Source organism: Alexandromys fortis, unplaced genomic scaffold (assembly GCF_014885135.2).
Source record: "Alexandromys fortis isolate MF-2015 unplaced genomic scaffold, M_Fortis_MF-2015_v1.1 scaffold_48, whole genome shotgun sequence".
In the NCBI taxonomy this organism is placed as follows: domain Eukaryota; kingdom Metazoa; phylum Chordata; class Mammalia; order Rodentia; family Cricetidae; genus Alexandromys; species Alexandromys fortis.
Genome location: NW_026067947.1, coordinates 1,636,340 through 1,648,413, shown reverse-complemented (window position 1 = coordinate 1,648,413; position 12,074 = coordinate 1,636,340). Strand labels below are relative to the sequence as shown.

The window sequence follows — 12,074 nt, the reverse complement described above, 5'->3', positions numbered from 1 at the left end:
GATGAAGGAAGAGAAAGTTATGGGCCACTGATGGCTTCAACTTGAAGCATGTTGTTCTACAGGATGGAGTCCTAGATGGAAAAAAGGGTATTTTTATACCACATGTACATTTAAATTATCACAGCAAAAATGTCTTCCCTTTCTCCTATAAGCATACATGGTTTTGTGTGTATGTGCACATGTGTGTATATGTGTGCGTTGTGCTGCATACATACACAGAAGAAATTACTGAACACCTATATTTACAAAGTCTGTCTTAGAAAAGGGCTGCTCATTTGTGAAAACTCACACACTTTTTTTTTGTTAAGTCAGAGGTACAGTCTGGACTTTTCGCTTCCAGCCCAATGACATCTATAGACAAGAGATTTTCTATTCTGCGATTCAAAGCAAACACTGTCCCTGGAGGTTGAATTCACTCTGAGGTGAGTCTAGAGAGAAGGCGTGAGCCAAGCTAAAACAATCCCAGTGGCCAAGGTAGAACTGTTTGGGCAGCAGAACAAATAACAATGCCCTTAGATTATAACTCAAAGAATAGAGAACTATTTATTTCTCAATACTGCTAAGCATCATTTATGTGATAGAACGCATAGGCAGATGGGAATGAGGGGTACAGTTCCTCACTTGAGTCATCATAAGAAATGCTTATAGGGGCTGGAGAGATGGCTCAGTGGTTAAGAGCATTGCCTGCTCTTCCAAATTTTCTGAGTTCAATTCCCAGCAACCACATGGTGGCTCACAACCATCTGTAATGAGATCTGGTGCCCTCTTCTGGCCTGCAGACATACATACAGATAGACTATTGTATACATAATAAATAAATATTTTTTAAAAAGAAATGCTTATAGAAATCGCTCACTAAGCTGGGCGGTGGTGGCGCACGCCTTTAATCCCAGCACTCGGGAGGCAGAGGCAGGTGGATCTCTGTGAGTTCGAGACCAGCCTGGTCTACAAGAGCTAGCTCCAGGACAGGCTCCAAAGCTACAGAGAAACCCTGTCTCCAAAAAAAAAAAAGAAAAGAAAGAAAGAAAAGAAAAAAAGAAATTGCTCTCTATTACCTAACACCTCTCAAGTGAATGCTCTACTTTGGAGGCTATTTCGCTAAAGGCTTGGCAGAGCCAGCCTGCAAAAGTATCACTCAGAAGGCTGATACAAGAGGATTGTGAGCACCAGGCTTGCCCGAGCTACATAGTTTTCAAGTCAGGTTGGGTTAGACCTGAATTACATAGCAGGAATATATCTTGAACTAAACAAAGACTACTCCAGGATATGTGATGTTTGAGGGCTTGTGTGACTATGCAATATGTGAGGGCCTCTATGGGTAAGTTATATTAAGGTAAGTTATACTAAAATATGTGCATGTCTCTGCACACACGAGCACATGATGCTGGACATTGCGAATATATTTTAGAGAAAAATTGACATGGCAAATCTCACAGTAATCCCTAAAATAAAATGTTACTTGATTTGCCAATTTCTTCCTGAATATCGCTTGTCAGGTGAATGCTTTAATTTTTAAATATTATATATGTATATTTGTACACACACATATATGTACATGATTCTGTATATTCTCATAAATTTGGTCAAATTAATACAGCAAAGACTAACAATGGGCAATATTAGGGAGTAGCCATTTGAGAAAAGTAATAATTAAGATGCATGTATTAAACATTAAACTTCCTTGTATTTCATGGTTAGAATGATGTGGTATCTTTGGGAAGTGGGTTTATGCCAGTTTCCCTCTTAATTTTCATATTTAGATGAAGGGCCAAAGGCACTGTCACTTTCCCCACAAATTTGGAATCATCCCCTCAAGGCAACATGTTATTAATGCACCCACTTTTTGTACTCCAAATGAGACATTAGGAAGCGGCTCCCAGAGGATGGAAGTACTTTGAACTTCCAGTGTGGTTTATACGTGCACATGATGGGATGTGGTCCAGCAAGCTCCGGAGATGTTCTTTAGTGGTAGTGGAAAGGATGTGGCCAAGGGACTTAATACACACAAACCTTTCAAGTGGTTGGAGCATTTGGAGGTGGGGACAGTGAGCATCTCGGTAATGAGTACTCGGTGTTTGTCATGTGGAGAGCTCTTTTCAGTGTAGTTCATCAGCCGGCTACCTGGGAAAGCAGAACTAGTTTCTTTGGATAAATGGATAAAACTGTACATTAAGTGTTTTGATGTGATTGCCCAGCTAGGGGAAAGATTTTTCTCATTTTTAATTTTTAAAAATCAGTCTTAGTGTGTAAATATGGGTGTGGTGGGGCTGTAACTGCATGGCCTGTGTGCCTGTGGAGGTCCCACGGCAATTTTTTCTGGAATGATCCTCTCCTTCTCCCTTGTTGAGGTAGGGCTTCTCTTGTTTCTGCTGTTGCATGCTCCAGGCTAGCTAGCCCATGAGTCTTCAAGAGATTCTTCTGCCCCACCTCCAAGTTGTATCATAGAGATGTTGGGATTACAGATGTGTTCCGCATCTGTTTTTTTTTGTTGTTGTTGTTGTTTGGTTGTTTTTTGTTTGTTTGTTTGTTTTGTTTTATTTTTGTTTTAATGTAGATTCTGGGTATCAAACAGCTTATACGGCAATCACTTTAACCCAATGAACCATCTGGGTGACCTCTAGGGTTTTTGTTGATGTTTGTTTGGGCTGTTTTTTCCTCCCCCTCTTCTCCTTTTTTCTCTTTGAGACAGAGTCTTTCTATGTAACACAGACCAGCCTGAATCCAAGATATTTCTGTCTCATCTTCCCATGTGGCTGGGATTATAGGTTTGTGCCACCCTGCTCACCAGGGAGACATTAAGTCCTTCCTTTGTTTTTATATTCAAAAGGTAGTTTTGTTCTAAAAAGAAGCAGCATGCGGTGCCATTTAATAATCAATAACAGAATCATTCGGATTTTGATTTAGAGAGCAGATGACAAGGATAGCTCTTCTGCCAAGTCCTCAGATAGATAGATCACTAGAGCTGGGATTTGGTGGAGACTACTCTTGGCAGCATGATCCTGGACCAACTGCAATGATGATCAGACACAAAAGCACAGATGAAGCCAAGTGTCCATGTTTTGATAGGGTCCCATGACTCACAGTGCAACCTCAGATAACTTCTTTGTGATAATGTCCTTATCAGTTCAATGGATAACAAATTCATACTATGGCATAGCTTTATAAACTCACTTTAAATCATCTTATGACATCGATGACTCAGATATGAAGTAGGGAAGCATTTAGCTCAGTGTGTATAGTGAGAGGACAGAAAGTCTTCAGTATGTTTTATAAGTATTTCAGGTGGAGTTGCTATCCATTCTCCTAAGTTTTGACAACCCTTTTGATAGCACTAGTCTTTAACAGGAATCAACTTTAACAAATGTATTCTTTTTTTTCCAGATTGATGAATATCTTTTTTTAATTTATTTATTTCTTTATTAATTAATTAAAGATTTCTGTCTCTTCCCCACCACCGCCTCCCCTTTCCCTCCCCAACAAATGTATTCTTGTGGCTGATGTTTACCCAAATTGGAATCAATGGTGTTTTTCCTTAGCTATTACATGGCCATTGTTACCACAGCTCAGGGGATTGGTGTGGTGAACTAGAACTTGCCCCAATGGTCACAGCAGTGCAATAAACAGAATGGCACAATAATTGGTACGTCTACGGTTATGCTAACGAGGTTAATAACACTCTCTAGAAGAAGGAGACGGGATAGAATCATTCCATCATCTTCCTGCCACTATGCTCTTGGGAGGAACTAGAGCATGAAGGCGGTAGAAAGTCAACTAAAGATGGGGACTCCGGTAATGTGGTTTCCACTATGTGGTCACCATACTTGGGTGGGACTCTCAGTCATGCATCTGTGTTAGTGTCACCCCCACTCCTATAAGAAAGCCACATAAACTTTTGGGTACATATCCAAAGGATGCTCAATCATGCCACAAGGACATGCGCTCAACTATGTTCATAGCAGCTTTGTTTGTCATAGCCAGAACCTGGAAACAACTTAATGCCCCTTGGCCAAAGAAAGGATAAGGAAAATATGGTGCATTTACACAATGGAATACTACACAGCAGAAAAAAATAAGGACATCTTGAATTTTGCAGGCAAATAGATAGAGCTAGAAAACATCATTTTGAGTGAGGTAACCCAGACACAGAAAGACAATTATCACATCTCCCTTAAAAATAATAACACAACAAATGACTTTTACTGATCTAAGTGCGGTTCGGAAGGGGACTTTAGACATGGTGTCACAAATAAATTTACACCCTTGTTTGTGGGAAAATATTAACTAGAGCCTACAACTATACTCCCCAACATAGGAAGCACGCCTGTTTCTCTAAAAGGATACTAGGGGAAGTGACTGACTTTTAATGACCATTTTGTACAAATGGCTTAAGTAAATGAGATGACTTATCTGGAGGGGGAAGGTGATGTCTACATTAGTTGAATTTGGTAAGGTTAAATAAATCTCTTCCACAAGCACCTAAAGGTTAAGGTTAAGGATTATATTCATTCGTAAATTCAAGAAAACTGTGTATGTGTTTATATACCGTTTTCTTGGTGTTCAATGCATAAGAACAAGCATTTAATGGGTTAATGGCTTTTGTCAGTTTGATAGCTAATTGTATCCCTTAATGTAATTAAATCACTGATCAAAACAGGTTCATCTGAGCCACTGAACACAGAAATGGCTGTGTGTGAATTAGGTCGCTTGGCCACATCCTTCTCAATAGCATGAGAGTCTCGTGTACATGCATGCTCATATGTGTGCAATTGCATGAATGTGAACATGCATATTAAGGCCAGAGGACAATGTCAAGCATTTTTCTCCTGTAGCTGTCCACCTTGCTGTTGAGTTTTTTAAATTAAAAAATTAAAATTATTTGTTTATACATATGAGTATTTTGCTTGCCTGCATGTCTGCATACCATGTGCATTCCTAGTGCCTACAAAAGCTAGAAGAGGGCATCAGATCCTTTGGAACTGGAGTCGAAGATGGTTTTGAGCCACCATGTAAGTACTAGGAATTGTACCAGGAGTCCTCTGAAAAGCAGCCAGTGCTCTTAACCATTGAGCAGTCTCTTTGGCCTCCACCTTGTGTTTTGCAACAGAGTTTCTCACTGTTCTGAAGTTCACCATGTATACTAGAATGGCTAGCAATCCAGCCCCAAGAATCTTTCTATCTCCACTTTCCTAGAGCTGGGGTTAGAGGATGCATCTCCCCCCACCGTCTACTGAGTTTTGTGCCCTGAAACCTTGATTCTGGTTCCTCCCATTAATCTCACTGCTCAATTCAGATTAAGAACATCTCCACCATCTCCTCCCTCCCATATCTACCCATAGGCCACATGAACCTGTTAGGAGCAGATGACCAATTACACCAACCTGTCTGATGCTGCCTGAGATCTGGACCTGACACTCTCTGGGTCTTCTGTAACACTATGGTCATATCTGCTCCACCATAGGCATGTCTGAAACCTTCTTCAACCCCTTCCATTTCCCTACGTGGAATGTGGCTGTCCTGGGAAACAGAGCTACAGACTTCCAGCTGCAGGAAGTACAACTCACAAAGATCCCCAGTTGCAGGGTTCGGCAATGTGCCACCATGCTCGGGCCAAGGATCACTTCCCAGTGAGCATGGTTACCACTGAGGCAGGCTCGCTCCTAGGGAGCACAGAGCTCCAAAGTAGCCTTTTTCATCGTTTCTTAGGACTGTACTCAGACCTTCTCCCTGCTCATGGAGAGCTTGTAATGAGGTCTGATGGCTCTCTAAACTTCTCCATTTCCCCTGATAAACATATGCTCAACTACTCATATCTTAGCATTTGCTTCTCCAAGGACTCAAACAATGCGGGGAACATGGGCCTTCAAGGTAAGCAAAGCAAGCTGCATAAAAGAAGGCCAAACTCATCAGGTCTTTTGGAACTGGAAGAAGTCACTGTCTAGTTATCTGAGCATCAGGGACTCCCGTGGGGGATTTTAATATGCTGTCATTTCTTGCGTTTGTGTCCTTGATGGACGTTATGTAGGAAGCATGGCTGTGCTGAGTTAGCAGTGTCTTCCACAGCACAGGGCAGAGTAGACGATTTTCCGTCACTCTTCAAATCTGTCCACAGGAACTAAGAGTAAAAGGGATGCAGCTCAGCTGCTAGAGTGCTTGCCTGGCACCTACACAGCCTTGTGTTCCATTCTCAGCACTGCTTAAATGAACAAGCAAGCAAACAAGGAACAAATAGACATAGTGGAGCACATCTGAATTCCTAACACTTGGGGGACAAAAGCAAAGGATCAGAAATTTAAGATCTTCTTGTCTCAAAGTGGGTATAATGCCAGCCTAGGCTGTATGAGACTGTGTCTCAACAAAACAAATCTAAAGAGAAAGGTGTTGGCCGGGGTTTCTGTCTTGCCCGGTCCCACATCCATTTAGTCCCAAATAAACACACAGAGGCCTACATTAATTATAAACTGACTGGCCTATTATCTCAGGCTTCATATTAACTCTTATAACTTATTTTTTTAAATATTTATATTTATTATGTATACAATATTCTGTCTGTGTATGCCTGCAGGCCAGAAGAAGGCACCAAACCCCATTACAGATGGTTGTGAGCCACCATGTGGTTGCTGGGAATTGAACTCAGGACCTTTGGAAGAGCAGGCAATGCTCTTAACCTCTGAACCATCTCTCCAGCCCCCTCTTATAACTTATATTAGCCAATAATTCTTGTCTGTGTTAGCCACGTGACTTGGTACCTTTTTCAGTGAGGCAGTCACATCTTGCTTGCTCTCTGTCTGTCTTCCTCTATGTCTGAGTGACGACTGCAGACTGAAACTTTTCCTAGAATTCCCATTGCCCTGCCTCTACTTCGTGCCTGGTTACTCCACCTATACTTCCTGCCTGGCTACTGGCCAATCAGTGTTTATTTAAAATACAAGTGACAGGGTATAGGCCATTGTCCCACAGCAGAAAGGATCATGATGGTTTTAGGAAAGCTACTAATTTCTAAGACTACTTTTTCCTACACAAGTTATGTGTTCTTGTGGAGCAATGCTGCTTACTCTCTTGACTAGTCAACCTGCCCAGTATCCTCCCTCCTTGCACTTGCCACCCTCACTACAATGCAGACATTGTTTATCACTTCTAACTTTTTATTAGATAAAAATTTTTAGTGGCTTGTTAAGGAGATGCAGGTACATGACTTCACAAGTTTAATCAGGCAGTTCATGAAGAGTTATCAAGACCAACTCAATCTTCACCTACCCCTCAGAAGTAGCCTGACTTTAATTCTCCATTTACCTACTCTAGGTATCATATTTTACACAGATTGATGACTCTTGACTCAGTTGTTTCAGACTTTATGCCTGCTGCACAAGAATTCATTGCACCACTGTTCCTGCCATTTTCTTTTTTTCTCCACATTTCAGCATAGACTTCATTTCCCTGAGTCAATGTTGACATTGACTCTAGTCAACAGAATCGTGCCTCCTTTTGTTTACAAATACGCAGCCCCGCTGAAGTTAACAGACACTACATATTACTAGTATATTATAAGAAATATTGAATTTCTTTGTTTCTGGAGCCCTCAAGGTTTAGGCCATTCGATCTTCTGATGCCACTTGAGGCAAACTATTCCCCTAGCTGTCTGAGATGCATTCTTAGGCTGTTGCTCTGCCCATTTTTGAGATAACACTCCATCTTCCAACATCCCATGTTTCCTACCCTCTCATTCTTCTCTTACAGCCTAATCACTCTTATTTGGTAGTGATCATTGGCCACTACCATTATTTCTTGCTTCACTTTCTTCCAGTTTCTTCTAAAGATAAGACTAGGGAAGGCACAGACTCATTGGGTAATAACTAGACTATGAGAAAATGCTTTTGGTCTATCTTTTCTTTCTTTCATTTTTTAAATATTTATTTATTTATTTTGTATACAATATTCTGTCTGTGTCTATGCCTGCAGGCCAGAAGAGGACACCAGACCCCATTACAGATGGTTGTGAGCCACCATGTGGTTGCTGGGAATTGAACTCAGGACTTTTGGTAGAGCAGGCGATGCTCTTAACCTCTGAGCCATCTCTCCAGCCCCCTTGGTCCATCTTTTCATTTGCTGCAGTAGTGCCTCACTCAGCTTCCTATCATTGTAGTAAAACCCCGAAATAATAAATTTATAAAGAGAAAGGCTGTATTTTGGCTCACTGCTTTGGAGAGTTTAGTCCATGATTACTTGGTGTTATTACTTGGCCTGTGGGTAGGCAACCATCACACCAGGCAGAGTGTGATGGGGCAAAGCCGCTCATTTCAGGACCGAGAAACAAGGTAAAAATGAGAAGGAAGGTCTGGTATTTTGTTACGCTATTCATATTCATGGCCCAAATGGTCTAAGAATGCCCCATCAGATGTTACCATAAAGATTCACACACATGGTCCCAAAGGCCTAAAGAGTCTCCTCATTAGAGGCAACCTGTAAATCCTCTGCTGTGTCCCAGAAATAGCACTCAGGCCTTAGGGACAGTCCAGACTCAGATCTCAGATGAAAGCTGCATATTTCTGTAGAGAACTCTACAATCCAGGACTATATCTAAACCTAGGGAGAAAAATACTTTCTGCTCATTATTTAAAATGTCTTTTTCTAAGGTTGCTGTTGAAAAAATCTAATGTTATTTCCTTTCCTGTTTTTTTTTTTTTTCTTTCATGAAAGCTTTAGGGATCCTTTTCTTGTTGCTTGATGCTTGGAATTTCCTACACCGTTTCTCGGTATGGTCTTAACTTGGATTCTGAGGCAGACAGCTATACAGAAGTTTAGTGGGAAAAATTCTTACTTGTTTTTATGTATTCACCCGTAATTCCATACATGAACACAATGTACTTAGATAGTACCCACCCCCGACCCTCCAACGCCTCCCCATTTCCCAACTTCATGTTCTTCTCCTTCCCCTTTCCTTTTCTTCCCCCACCTTCTTCTTTTTTCCCCCTTTTTTCTTTCAAGGGGGCAACTTTTTAAAAATATTCTAAAAAAATGTTTAATCAATTCTAATCAATTCTATTTCTGTATAAAACATAACAAAGAAACCTAGCCAATCAACACACGACTATGACCATAGGGAAAGGGACTTATCAAATTTCATGAGTCTAAAAACATACAAATGTATTTTTTTATCTTGTCTATAGAAATTGTGATTTACCATTGAACTGTTCTTAAAGATTCCACACATCCACACTGGTGTCCTTTGTCCCGGTTACAGACAGTGAAGAAGAGCAGGGTGGCTAAATCATTTTCTAAACAGGTTTTGCTCTCCCTTCTTTCCAATCAGAGATTTGTGGCGTACGAGATCTCACTGATTCCAGCTATGGTAGCCTTGGTAAGTGAATCCAACTCTTCATCACCTTGGATAGAAAACTGCAAGGGACATGGAGTCATGTGCTTTACTTTGAGAACCTTGGAAGCATTACCTGCCAACTCAAGCACCTCAGCTGTGAAGTTCTCCAGAATCATGTCACTGTACCCAGCAGTTATGGCACCCACCTTTTCATGGCTTGTGGTGTGAGTCTTCAGATGCCTGTGGATGTTGCCCACAGGAAAACTGTAGCCCAGCTCTCTGTGACTGAAACACCACCATAGCTTTGGCCCTTTCCACTGCCTTTTCTAGTTCTGCCTCCAGCCATGGTCTTGGCCATGCAATACCCACTCAAGGATGCACCTCTTAACATTAACACTTGGAATGGGTTAAAAAAAAAAAAAGAAAACAGGACTAGGTTGAATTATGGCTGCAACAGAAACATCAGCCCATTGCATGGTTGTAAACAGAGTCTGTGCTTTAATTTCCCAGTTGTCCAGACCCAAATAATCACACAGAAACAATATTAATTTTAATACTGTTTGGCCAATGACTCAGCCATATTCCTAGCTAAACCTTACATCTTAACTCATTTCTATTAATCTATATATCACCACAAAGCTGTGGCTTACTGGTAATTTTCTGGCATCTTTCTTCTTTGGCAGCTATATGGCGTCTCTTTGACTCTGCTTACTCTCTGTATTATCTCTGTTCAGATTTCCTGCCTGGATTTATTCTGCTAAACTACTGGTTGAAACAGCTTTATTCATCAACCAATAAAAGCAACACATATACAGAAGGACATCCCATGTCACATGGTAAATCTCAGAAGGGAAAAGCACCCATGGGACAAACGCAGGGCCTTGATGCCCTGGACATGTACCCATGTCCAATCCAGAGATTGGACAGCAGTTGGTTCTCCACCTCTGTTGGCAGAAGGCTGTTTGTTTGTTCCTGGCTGCTCAGACCACAAAATAATCACAAAAAAACTATATTATTTGCAATACTGTTTGGTCAATAGCTTAAGCATACTTCTGGCTAACTCTTATATTTTAAATTAACCCATTTCTATTAATCTGTGTATTGCCACATGGCTGTGGCCTACCAGCAAGGTTCTACCTGGTGGCTCATGTCTTTCTTCTCTGGTGGCTCCATGGTTTCTCTCTGATTCTGCCTTCTTTCTCCCAGCATTCAGTTTAGTTTTCCTGCCTCGCTCTAGTCTGGTAAGTCACTGGCCAAAACAGCTTTATTTATTAACCAATAAAAGCAACACATACAGAAGGACTTCCCATACCAGATCTCTACAAAAGAGCCTGAACCTGGGTGGAGAGTCGCCTTTGGGTCATCAGTTATTAACCCCGCTCTGATAGAAAGGAAATAAGCATCTTGGTCCTGAGGAGAAATGGTGGTACCCAACTACATTTATTCTGATATGGGTCTTAGTTTAACCTTTGTGCTTTTGCTTTCTTTGTTCTGAGTAGTTGTGACTTGGAGATTTTTTTTTTTTGGTGTGTTTGTTCTTTATTTCCTCTCCTTCCATCTCTTTGTTTTGTTCAAATTAGGTCTTGCTCCCCACCCCAGGACTGAACTATTCCTACTTCTTCTATTGGCTATTTCTTGGTTAATTTAGCTTACAATTTGAGATATTTCCTCAATTTCTTTTTTCGATACACCTGCTATGGTTGTGCAGTAGCTTGGTAACTCCTAAGGATACTAGAGAAGTGCCAGCTATATCTGCTTTTCTGATTAATCATATACGCATCCCGTGTTGTTCTTTTGTGAGATTTTGGAGGAAGGATATGTAATAAAAATATGTGGTCTATCTGCCGTGTGACCCACAAGCCATCAGTGGCTGTCAGTCCACTACTGCCTCCCTTTAGAACACTCACATCAAGTGTAATCAGACAACCCCATTAGCTCAAAGTGAAAGCAGGCAAGGCCATGATGTTTAACAAGACTCTCAAGACCTTGGGCTAATGGAACGCATTATAAGCTGAGAAATCTGGAAACAGATGATAAAGTTGAATGCTTTCAGAGGCCGTAGGTCTGGTTCATTACAAGATGCATCAGATGAGTCTTCCATCGATTCTGACTTGTGTGTTTCAGGGGACTGCTAGCAACCCCATTTCAGAACCCCTGGGGTACATCTTCTCTGCTTCCGTCTATAAGAACAAGAGACCTGCAGAAGGTCTCTTTTCCTCTCCAGTGTTTTGTCTTTTCCCCTCTTTCCTTCTTCCTCTCTCTTCCCATATGAATGGAGATTAGGATTTCTGTTCTCTCCATAGCTCCAAGTCCTCTCAATATATCCAGGTATTTCCCCAGGTTAATCTCAAGGGGCCCTCATGCTCACTAACCAGACAATTTATACTGTTCCTAAGGCAATCCTTTACCTGCATTAAAACCTACTTCTTCGGGATTCTAACACAGACTGACAATCAGCATCTCCCCAGGAATCCTCCAGAACTCCAGTCTCAGATTAGGACTGTAGAGGCATCCTTTCTCCTGAACTGAACAATTGAATTCTTGGCCTGTTTGTCATGAGATGGCCACTGCTACCCAAATCACAGCCAGTAAGTCAAGTTAATCACTCTCCTTCCTTCTCCTTCTCCTCTTCCTCCTCCTGTTCCCTCCCCCTCCTAGCCTTTAGAGAATCCTGTCTCACACACATGTGCACATGAATATATCCAATTGTACATATATTTTCCAATGTTCACACCACACACACACACACACACACACACAC

At 41.3% G+C, this 12,074-nt stretch overlaps 1 pseudogene; it reads right to left on the bottom strand.

Annotated features, from left to right (window-relative positions):
- Positions 1–9,265: 9,265 nt before the first annotated feature.
- LOC126506097 (histone H2A.V-like) lies at positions 9,266–9,659 on the bottom strand (annotated as a pseudogene).
- Between the last annotated feature and the right edge of the window lie 2,415 nt (positions 9,660–12,074).